The sequence below is a fragment of the Neoarius graeffei genome, chromosome 17 (assembly GCF_027579695.1).
Source record: "Neoarius graeffei isolate fNeoGra1 chromosome 17, fNeoGra1.pri, whole genome shotgun sequence".
Lineage (NCBI taxonomy): Eukaryota > Metazoa > Chordata > Actinopteri > Siluriformes > Ariidae > Neoarius > Neoarius graeffei.
Window position 1 is genome coordinate 31,398,470 of NC_083585.1, and position 12,547 is coordinate 31,411,016.

The following is a 12,547-nucleotide window of genomic DNA, read 5'->3' on the forward strand; positions in this document are numbered from 1 at the left end:
TTCAGAATTCATTGTTCCATCAATGATGGCAAGCCGTCGTGGCCCAGATGCAGCAAAACAGGCCCAAATCATGACACTACCACCACCATAATTCACAGATGGGACAAGGTTCTTATGCTGGAATGCAGTGTTTTCTTTTCTCCAAACATGACGCTTCTCATTTAAACCAAAAAGTTCTATTTTGGTCTCATCCATCCACAAAACATTTTTCCAATAGCCTTCTGGCTTGTCCACGTGATCTTTAGCAAACTGCAGATGAGCAGCAATGTTCTTTTGGAGAGCAGTGGCTTTGTCCTTGCAGCCCTGATATGCACACCATTGTTGTTCAGTGTTCTCCTGATAGTGGACTCATGAACATTAACATTAGCCCAGGGGTCGGCAACCCGCGGCTCCGGAGCCGCATGCGGCTCTTTCATCCTTATGCTGCGGCTCTGTGCGGCTTGGGGAAGTAAATTTTATAAGTATCCAATTAAAGTGCATTTTATTTTTGTTAGTTCATTTTTTATTGTAGTTCTAAATTGGAACATTATTGTGATCTTGAAATATTAAAATAAAATTATATATATATTAGTGCTGTCAAGCGATTAAAATATTTAATCGCGATTAATGTCGCGACTGTCATAGTTAACTCGCGATTAATCGCAATTTAATCGCACATTTTTGTCACATGAAAAACCATTGTAATTCTCTTATCAGCATAAAAAAGTGAATGGGCTTGCTCACCGTTCGAACTACGGGGGTACTCGGGGGATCCGAGATCCCCTGAAACAGACATGAGATCCCTTGAAAACATGATTTGGGAAATGTTGGGGGGTCTCTAAAATATTGGCAAAATGATGTTTATTGACATAGCAATCGTGTGTAACGGGAAGCATTTGCATATCCGAAGTGAGCGCGCGATCGGAGATCCGCGCTCTGAGACAAGCGCAAGCACCCCAACCCCCCCCAAGGGAAAAAAAAGGGACCCCCCCGAAAATATCGGCATAGTTCGAACACTGGTTGTACCAATTTTTTTTTTTTTTATTGCAGAGCATAACACGTCACAGCCACTGCAAAGTGGGGCTGGAGCCGCCGATGGGAAAACGATCGGAGCACCGTGGCTCTTCGGGGGAGGGCAGAGGACTCTGGCTGTGCGGGGCGTGGCATCATGTCACAGAGCGTTAATCTCGCGACAAAAAAATTATCGCCGTTAAAATTGAGTCAAGTTAACGCGTTAATAACGCAACATTTTTGACAGCACTAATATATATATATATATATATATATATATATATATATATATATAAAAACATTTTTTTCGTCTCTCAATATATGTGTCACTCGCGGAAGCCGGTAGCCTATATACCCACCAAAACGCTGTGCATCTATCGAGACTTTCAACGCATTGACACGGAGCTCAGTATCAATGCGCTGTCGAAGCGCGCAGAAGGTGTTAGTACGCCTGTCATTATAGTGCGGACTTTCCATAGCATAGAAAATCGCCACGTTTCAATTTGTGTAACTGAACTTGTTTCATGTCACTGGTCATATAAACCTATGTAAACAGGAAAAACGCGGAAGAGTTTGGTCGCATCTAACTACAGCCCCAAAAAATACCATTGGCCATGCTGAGCCTAGCTACATTGCTAACAGGAGTGACAGCGCGTCTGACTGACTGGGAGGTCGCGCAAAGCTCGGACAGGTACGGAGCAGCTCGTCTCAATTCAGATAAGAGCATATTTCATTATGGAAGTACGGTGGACTGCTCCTTTAAACAAACACGAAACAAACGCAAGTCGGCAGATGACCATAAAATACTCGATAGTTACGATATAATAATTTTATGTATCTCACACAGAATTTTCGGAGATATATCGAGTATATTTGCTATATCGTACAGCCCTAGTCTGAATTTTCGCTTCATATATATTTTTTATTTTCAACTAGCCAGCCGGGCTGCCTAGTGACAGGAATCACCCGCCAAATGACAAATTAAGTCGCCTCGGGCGACCGGACCACCGCGAATTTCGAGCCCTGCTAAGTATGGAGAAATGTAATCCCCGACACCTACATAAACATGAAGAAATATGCATTTGGAGTCCTGTCGATCTTCGGATCCACATACGTATGTGAGCAGCTATTCTCCACCATGAACTTTGTTAAAATCAAACACCGCTCACGCCTCCCAGATGACCGCTTACAGTCCTGCGGAAAGATGAAAGTGATTTCCTACAGCCCTGATTTGCAGACACTGTGCACAGAGGTTCAGGAGCAGAAGTCCCATTAACCAGGTAAAATAAATACTTATGCAGATCTCATCTCATCTCATTATCTCTAGCCGCTTTATCCTTCTACAGGGTCGCAGGCAAGCTGGAGCCTACACTCTAAAAAATAATGGGGCCTGTACCGGTTCTTCAGGGCGATGCCATAGAAGAACCTTTTTCAGGGCTTCAAAGAACCGTTCATGCAACAGTTCTTTAAAGAACCATTTAAACCATTTGTTTGAGCAGTGAAGACAGATTTGTGTAAACATAGCCTATGTGCATTGACCAGCAAATGGTAAGAGAATGCCAGGCTCTGAAGAACCATTTCCAATGTGAAGAACCTTTCGCATAATGTAATGGTTCATCACAGAGTTTTGACTCTCCATGGAACCATCCAGAGATTTGAAGAACCACTGAAGCACCTTTATTTTTTAGAGTGTATCCCAGCTGACTACGGGCGAAAGGCGGGGTACACCCTGGACAAGTCGCCAGGTCATCACAGGGCTGACACATAGACACAGACAACCATTCACACCCACATTCACACCTACGGTCAATTTAGAGTCACCAGTTAACCTAACCTGCATGTCTTTGGACTGTGGGGGAAACCGGAGCACCCGGAGGAAACCCACGCGGACACAGGGAGAACATGCAAACTCCGCACAGAAAGGCCCTCGCCGGCCCCGGGGCTCGAACCCAGGACCTTCTTGCTGTGAGGCGACAGCGCTAACCACTACACCACCGTGCCACCCCACTTATGCAGATATTTTGCAAATATTTAATTTTCATTGTTCAGTGAAAGCGCTCTTTTTTTTTTCCAATTTATTTTTTAAATTCAGGTCAAGGCTCCGATACACGCCCCAAAAGCCCGAAGGCAATATGAGGATGACGGCTCATGGCAGTTTTTGTTTGCTCCATGTATAATTTAAGTTCAACTTTTTAATTTATTTGAAATAGACCCTTAACTTGGTGTTTTTTTTAATTAGTTTTTTTTAAGAGTTCAAAATGTCTTCATTACATGAATAAAATTCCATTTTCTCTATAGCACTTCATGGATTTCATAAGCAACACACTATACTTGTTATATATATATATATATATATATATATATATATATATATATATATATATATATATACAGTGTTATCTTCATTTTAGATGTCAAAAAGTATTTGCGACTCTCAGTGTTTTCTTTTCCGGGTCCAAATGGCTCTTTGAATGTTAAAGGTTGCCGATCCCTGCATTAGCCAATGTGAGAGAGGACTTCAGTTGCTTAGAAGTTACCCTGGGGTGACCTCACTAACTATTACATGCCTTGCTCTTGGCATGATCTTTGTTGGTCACCCACTCCTGGGGAGGATAATAATGGTCTTGAATTTCCTCCATTTGTACACAATCTGTCTGACTGTGTATTGGTGGAGTCCAAACTCTTTAGAGATGGTTTTGCAGTTAACTTGAAGGAGAAATTAGAGTCAGGTGTTTTCAGTCAATGGGATGACAGTCAGATGTGAGTGGGCACCCTGTTTTATTTAAAGAACAGGGATCTATCAAAGTCTGATCTTCACAACACGTTTGTGGAAGTGTATCATGGCACGAACAAAGGAGATTTCTGAGGACCTCAGAAAAAGCGTTGTTGATGCTCATCAGGCTGGAAAAGGTTACAAAACCATCTTCATATCTAACATCTCCATCTCTAATTTTTCTCACTCACTCACACACACAATCTCTTTCCATTTTAATATATAATAATCTATCTAGGTAGCACGGTGGTGTAGTGGTTAGCACTGTCACCTCAAAGCAAGAAGGTTCTGGGTACAATCCAGTGGCCGATGGAAGCCTTTCTGTGTGGAGTTTGCATGTTCGCCCCGTGTCTGTGTGGGTTTCCTCCAGGTGCTCCGGTTTCTCCCAGAGTCCAAAGACATGCAGGTTAGGTTAACTGGTGACTCTAAATTGACCGTAGGTGTGAATGTGAATGGTTGTCTGTGTCTGTGTGTCAGCCCTGTGATGACCTGGTGACTTGTCCAGGGTGTACCCCGCCTTTCGCCCGTAGTCAGCTGGGATAGGCTCCAGCTTGCCTGCGACCCTGCACAGGATAAGCGGTTACAGATAATGGATGGATGGATAATCCATCTAGCTGTCTGTCTGTCTATTTCTTTCTCTCCATCTTCATATCTATCTCCATCTCTAATCTCTCTCTCTCACCCATACACACACACAGTAGATGAATAAATGGTTTGTTTATTTTTTATTTTCTTTATGTAACATCAGTGCAGGGTTGCTCCTGCTGGTGAAGCTGCATTTTGTTCCAGTCAGGTTTTTTTTTTCATGTCAGTGAATCATCATCTTGAAAACACTGAAGAGTTTTTGATCTCGATATGGAATTGTCTGTCTTTCTGTGTACTAAGTTATTTTCTGTGTGTAAGACTTATTTAAAGTTGAATGAGGATAAGGAATATAGATCTACATGTATAACCAGGTAAATTCAAACTACTGAACTGTATCACTCCAAGCTTCAAATGGATCACAGAACAAATGAACCTTTAAACTGACCGTTTCATTTCGCTGGGTGGGTCTATGACCAATTTTGATTGCCAATCTTCAAGGAATGATAAAGAAATCCTTCTATTCTGATGAAATGGCAATCCCTTTTAGTGCAGTTATTTGCTTTTGCAAATGCATTTCAATGTGTTCAGCATTTCAAAGGCTTTTGCAACATTTATTACAGTTTTTCACAATTGATTTGACACACCAAAAATGCCATTCTCATGATTGTGAAATTATTTCTCAAAACAGTTAATGCATTTCCTAAAACAGCACTACAGCTGTGCACAAGGCTCTAAACCCCCAGACACTTACTATGTGCACCAAAATGTACAAAGTTGATCAGACACTACAACAATGTGACCAAATGGTCAGAATATGTTAGTCATTTATAAATTCTTATACCACAAGATTCTTTTACTGTTTCTCAAAATGTGGTATTTGGAATACTGCTGTCACAGCAAAGGTGAAACCAATAAAATATAATGACACTAAACTGTAGAACACATTTCTTTACAGTATATACATAGATTCAGTTATCCAAGTGAAAATGAAGAATTTCAGTAAAGCTATACAAGAAATAGAAATGAAAGCATCCATCCATCCATTATCCATAACCGTATATCCTGTGCAGGGTCGTGGGCAAGCTGGAGCCTATCCCAGCTGACTATGGGTGAGAGGCGGGGTATATCGTGGACGAGTCACCAGATCATCGTAGGGCTGATACATAGACACAACCAACCATTCACACTCATATTCACACCTACGGTCAATTTAGAGCCACCAATTAACCTAACCTGCATGTCTTTGGGGGAAACCAGAGCACCTGGAGGAAACCCATGCCAACACGGGGAAAACATGCAAACTTCACAAAGAAAGGCCCTCGTCGGCTGCTGGGTTCAAACCCAGAACCTTCTTGCTGTGAGGTGACAATGCTAACCACTACACCACCGTGCTGCCTAGGAATTGTGCTCCACCAATTGAGAAAAACTATATTAAGCTAGATTAGTATCCTGACACCAAGACTGATACTTTGAAAAGTCTTCTTGTGTATAAAGATAGACAAGTTTGCCATTTTACAGTGAGAATTTTCCAAATATCAGTATCACGAATTGTACGTGGAAAAAAAAAATCTGGACTCTTAATCTGGGTGCTGTTTAGTTACATGGGGCAACTCCCAGAGATTTTAACTGCTTTGTTAAATGTATTTTATTTAATCTATTACAGTGCATGGTAATGATATTGAGTGATAGATTTTGATTTGTCTGTACTGAAGAAGGTTGAATTGATAAAGTATGAGTGATCTAGAAATATAAAAGTCTTCTGCTGCCTCGAAGATTCTGCCTCATAGATCCAGGAGTGACAATCACTGAAACAGACACAGCAGTTCAGATATGTTTCTCAGTTTACTGAAGGACAAATACGAGTATATATCCACATTCAAGAGTGTAGTGTCATATGATTGGAAAATGTAACATCAGGAAGCAGAGTTGGCTGAATGTGATATGGTAGCTTCAACAGGTGATGGAAAATTACTGAGCGGGGTAGCCTTATGAAAAACAGAGAGGCCATGTGTGAGCAAAGATAAGTTTCGAGGATTTAACTGAAACAACAAAACCAAAACAAGTTGAAGCATGCCAAGCAAATATCTCTATGAGATAGTTACTGGTGTTGGAATTTAAATGTATTTTACAGGATATTTTGGGGTGATTTTGTCAAGCTAGAGTATTGTGTATAAATGCAAGTACAAAGAAAACAAGAGTGCTCTGAGAGCACAATATCCCCTGCTATAATATATTGCAAACAAAATTACAATATGCATATTACTGTCTTATAACAAAGACTTTTGCCAAGTTTTATGAAATTCCTCCAAAAGTTGTGAGAGGAGTTGGTTTCAGAAGGTGAAAACCCTTTCCAGGACGGACGGACTGACGGACGGACTTCGCCACGGCACAATCCCCCTTTGGGCCTTTCGGCCAGTGGGGGATAAAAATGACATTTAACACTGCTGTTTTGGTGACTGTGTCTCAGATGTCACTTAAATAAACCCACATGTCAAATGTTTAACTGACAACACTCAACAAAAAATCTCAATTTTTTTTCCCCCCAATCCATGGAGATTGAGGAAATCGATTCTCCCGGTTAATCTGACTGGCAATCCTACTTATAAAACATTAATACACATTCCCTCTCTCACTCATGCTTGCTTATGTCTTATCAGTCTGACCTACCATTCGTAAAACAATACAGCAAGGAGGCTATTTCAAGGTATTTTGTCTACTTTTATTAGTGTGTGACCTTAGCAGAAAATGCCTCTAGCAGAAAACTACAGGCAGCATATTTAGTTATGGAAACTGTTTTCTCAGAAAATGCTTCCATTATAAAAGGATAAATAGTATATTTTGATAGGTTATCTTATGACCAGAAAATGCCTCCAGCATTAAATAATTATGAAGAAGCATAATTCTTAGGGACATTCAAATCTGCACTTGCGCAGAAACTGGATGTCTCAACAAGCAGAACACCACCAGTGGGCAGAGGAGAAGGAGTTCATATCCTGCACCTCAACATCAACACCCTGTATATATTTATTCTAGGTTCTGATTGATAAACATGAACTTCACAATATCAATATTCTTAGATTAGGACAGATTATTAAATAGAAATATCTGGATCCAAAATGTAGATACTTCAGCTCCACCCATCCCTAGTTTTTATAGAACAGTTGTATTGTTCTAAACACACACTGACACAGGTCTGTTCAGTTACATCAACAATAGCTGCATCTACAGTATGCAGTACCAAAGAATTATTTGAATTGAAGATTATTTGAGATAATAGGCTTCCTAGGTAAATAAAGCTCATGATTTACATTGGTTATTAAATTAAGTTGGACAAAACTATCCCATTAAGTACAAACCCTGTTAAAGAGAAGTTAGTATCACAAGAAAAACACACAAGGGTTTTGTCTTTTTTTTGGTAATAAATTTATGATACTTTGTCAAGTCAGTTTATTTGTACAGCGCTTTTAACAACAGAGACATTGTCGCAAAGAAGATTTACAGAAAAACAAAGATTTTCAACATGAATTCATAAATTTATCCATCCATCCATCCATTTTCTTCCACTTATCCGAAGTCAGGTCACGGTGACAGCAGGCTAAGCAGGGTATTCCAGAGTCCCTCTCCCCAGCAATGCTTTTCACTTCCTCCTGGGGGATCCCAAGGTGCTCCCAGGCCAAATGAGATATATAATCTCTCCAGCCTGTTCTGGGTCTACCCCGAGGTCTCCTCCCAGTTGGACGTGCCCAGAAAACCTCCAAAGGAAGGTGCCCAGGAGGCATCCTAATCAGATGCTCGAACCACCTCAAGCTGACTCCTTCTGATATGAAAGAGCAGCAACTCTAGTCCGAGATCCCTCTGGATGTATGAGCTCCTCACCCTATCTCTAAGGGTGAGCCCAGCCACCCTACGGAGAAAGCTCATTTCAGTCTTTTGTGTCCACAATCTCATCCTTTTGGCCACTACCCAAAGCTCATAACCATAGGTGAGGGTTGGAACATAGATTGACTGGTAAATCAAAAGCTTTGCCTTCTGGCTCAGCTCCCTCTTTACCACGACGGACCGGTACAATGCCCATATTACTGCTGACGCCGCCCCAATCCACCTGTCCATCTCACACTCCATTTTACCATCACTCATGAACAAGACCCCAAGATACTTGAACTCCTTCACTTGCAGCAGCAACTCACTCCCAGCAACTCACTCAGCAAAGGAGGAGTTGCAGCGCCTCGCCTGGGAGTGGGAAACCGGGGCCTCCTCCTGGAGCCAAACCTGGGAGGGGAACTTCCCGGCAAGCGTCTGGTGGCCAGGCCTTGGCCCATGGGGCCCAACCCAAAGAAATCACATGGAGCTGCCGCCATGTGGGCTCACCACCCGCAAGGACAGGCACCGGGGTCAGGTGCATTGTGAGCCAGGTGGCAGGTAAAGGTGGGAGCCTGGGCATGCTGATCCTCGGCAGTGCAGACTAGTGATTGGGATGCAGACTAGAAATTTATCTCATCCCATTATCTCTAACCACTTTATCCTGTTCTACAGGGTTGCAGGCGAGCTGGAGCCTATCCCAGCTGACTACGGGCTAAAGGCGGTGTACACCCTGGACAAGTCACCAGGTCATCACAGGGCTGACACATAGACACAGACAACCATTCACACTCACATTCACACCTATGGTCAATTGAGAGTCACCAGTTAACCTAACCTGCATGTCTTTGGACTGTGGGGGAAACCGGAGCACCTGGAGGAAACCCACGCGGACACGGGGAGAACATGCAAACTCCACACAGAAAGGCCCTCGCCGGCCACAGGGCTCGAACCCGGACCTTCTTGCTGTCAGGCAACAGCGCTAACCACTACACCACCGTGCCGCCCGACTAGAAATGTCTCGTCTCGTCTTCTTCCGCTTTATCCGGGACCGGGTCGCGGAGGCAGCAGCCTAAGCAGGGAAGCCCAAACTTCCCTTTCCCCAGACACCTCGGCCAGCTCCTCGGGAAGAACACCGAGGCGTTCCCAGGCCAGCCGAGAGACATAGTCCCTCCAGCGTGTCCTGGGTCTTCCCCAGGGCCTCCTCCCGGGGGGACACGCCTGGAACACCTCCCCAGGGAGGCATCCAGGAGGCATCCGATAAAGATGCCCGAGCCACCTCAGCTGATTCCTCTCTATGTGGAGCAGCAGCGGCTCTACTCCGAGCTCCTCCCGAGTGACTGTGCTTCTCACCCTATCTCTAAGGGAGCGCCCAGCCACCCTGCGAAGGAAACTCATTTCGGCCGCTTGTATCCGCGATCTTGTCCTTTCGGTCATTACCCAAAGCTCATGACCATAGGTGAGAGTCGGAACGTAGATCGACCGGTAAATTGAGAGCTTCACCTTTTGGCTCAGCTCCTTCTTCACCACGACGGACCGGTAAAGCGACCGCATCACTGCGGAGGCTGCACCGATCCGCCTGTCGATCTCACGCTCCATCCTTCCCTCACTCGTGAACAAGATCCCGAGATACTTAAACTCCTCCACTTGAGGCAGAACTTCTCCACCAACCTGGAGAGGGCAAGCCACCCTTTTCCGGTCGCGAACCATGGCCTCGGACTTGGAGGTGCTGATTCTCATCCCAGCCGCTTCACACTCGACTGCAAACCGCCCCAGTGCATGCTGAAGGTCCTGGTTTGAAGAAGCCAACAGGACAACATCATCCGCAAAAAGCAGAGATGAAATCCTGTGGTTCCCAAACAGGATTCCTTCTGGCCCCTGGCTGCACCTAGAAATTCTGTCCATAAAAATTATGAACAGAACCAGTGACAAAGGGCAGCCCTGCCGGAGTCCAACATGCACTGGGAACAGGTCTGACTTACTGTCGGCAATGCGAACCAGACTCCTGCTCCGTTCGTACAGGGACCGGACAGCCCTTAGCAAAGAGCCCCGAACCCCATACTCCCGAAGCACCCCCCACAGAATACTACGGGGGACACGGTCGAATGCCTTCTCCAGATCCACAAAGCACATGTGGACTGGTTGGGCAAACTCCCATGAACCCTCGAGCACCCTATGAAGGGTATAGAGCTGGTCCAGTGTTCCGCGACCAGGACGAAAACCGCATTGTTCCTCCTGGATCCGAGGTTCGACTATTGGTCGAATTCTCCTCTCCAGTACCCTGGAGTAAACCTTCCCTGGGAGGCTGAGAAGTGTGATTCCCCTATAATTGGAGCACACTCTCCGGTCCCCTTTCTTAAAAAGAGGGACCACCACCCCAGTCTGCCACTCCAGAGGCACTGTCCCTGACCGCCACGCAATGTTGCAGAGGCGTGTCAACCAAGACAGCCCCACAACATCCAGAGACTTGAGATACTCAGGGCGGATCTCATCCACCCCCGGTGCCTTGCCACCGAGGAGCTTGCAAACCACCTCAGTGACTTCGGCTTGGGTAATGGACGAGTCCACCTCTGAGTCATCAGCCTCAGTCTCCTCAGTGGAAGACATGACGGTGGGATTGAGGAGATCCTCAAAGAATTCCTTCCACCGCCCGACAATGTCCCCAGTTGAGGTCAACAGCTCCCCACCTGCACTGTAAACAGTGTTGGCAGAGTACTGCTTCCCCCTCCTGAGGCGCCGGATGGTTTGCCAGAATTTCTTCGAGGCCGACCGATAGTCCTTCTTCATGGCCTCCCCGAACTCCTCCCAGTTCCGAGTTTTTGCCTCCGCAACTGCCCGAGCTGCAGCACGCCTGGCCTGCCGATACCCGTCAGCTGCCTCGGGAGTCCTGGAGGATAACATAGCCCAATAGGACTCCTTCTTCAGCTTGACGGCATCCCTTACTTCTGGTGTCCACCACCGGGTTCGGGGATTGCCGCCACGACAGGCACCAGAGACCTTGCGGCCACAGCTCCGAACAGCTGCATCCACAATGGAGGTAGAGAACATGGTCCACTCAGACTCAATGTCCCCCGCCTCCCTCGGAAGCTGGGAAAAGCTCTCCCGGAGGTGGGAGTTAAAGACCTCCCCAACAGAGTGCTCGGCCAGATGTTCCCAGCAGACCCTCACCATACGTTTGGGCCTGCCAGGTCTGTCCAGCTTCCTCCTCCGCCAGCGGATCCAACTCACCACCAGGTGGTGATCAGTTGACAGCTCAGCCCCTCTCTTCACCCGAGTGTCCAAGACATAGGGCCGGAGATCAGATGAAACGACTACAAAGTCTATCATCGACCTCCGACCTAAGGTGTCCTGGTGCCACGTGCACTTATGGACACCCCTATGCTCGAACATGGTGTTCGTTATGGACAAACCGTGACTAGCACAGAAGTCCAATAACAAAACACCACTCGGGTTCAGATCAGGGAGGCCGTTCCTCCCAAACACGCCCCTCCAGGTGTCACTGTCATTGCCCACGTGAGCATTGAAGTCCCCCAGTAGCACAATGGAGTCCCCAGTCTGAGCACTCTTCAGTACCTCTCCCAGGGACTCCAAGAAGGCCGGATACTCCATACTGCTATTTGGGCCGTAGGCACAAACAACAGCAAGAGCCCTCTCCCCAATCCGAAGGCGCAGAGAGGCGACCCTCTCGTTCACTGGGGTAAACTCCAACACATGGCGGCTGAGCTGGGGAGCTATAAGCAAGCCCACACCAGCCCGCCGCCGCTCACCACGGGCGACTCCAGAGAAGTGGAGAGTCCAGCCCCTCTCGAGGAGCTGGGTTCCAGAGCCCAAGCTGTGCGTGGAGGTGAGCCCGACTATCTCTAGCCGGTACCTGTCAACCTCCTGCACAAGCTCAGGCTCTTTCCCCCCCAGCGAAGTGACATTCCATGTCCCAACAGCCAGCCGCTGTGTCCGGGGATCAGGTCGTCGAGGCCCCTGCCTTCGACTGCCACCCAATCCACATTGCACCAGTCCCCTACTGCTACCTCTGTGGGTGGTGAACCCACAGGAGGTCGGGCCCACGTCACTTCTTCGGGCTGAGCCTGGCCGGGCCCCATGGGCAAAGGCCCGGCCACCAAGCGCTCGCATACGAGCCCCAACCCCGGGCCTGGCTCCAGAGTGGGGCCCCGGCTGCGTCATCCCGGGCGACGTCACGGTCCTCAGATTTTTCTCCATAGGGGTTTTGGTGAACTGCTCTTAGTCTGGCCTGTCACCTAGGACCTGTCTGCCTTGGGAAACCCTGACAGGGGCATAATGCCCCCGACAACATAGCTCCTAGGATCATTCAAGCACACAAACCCC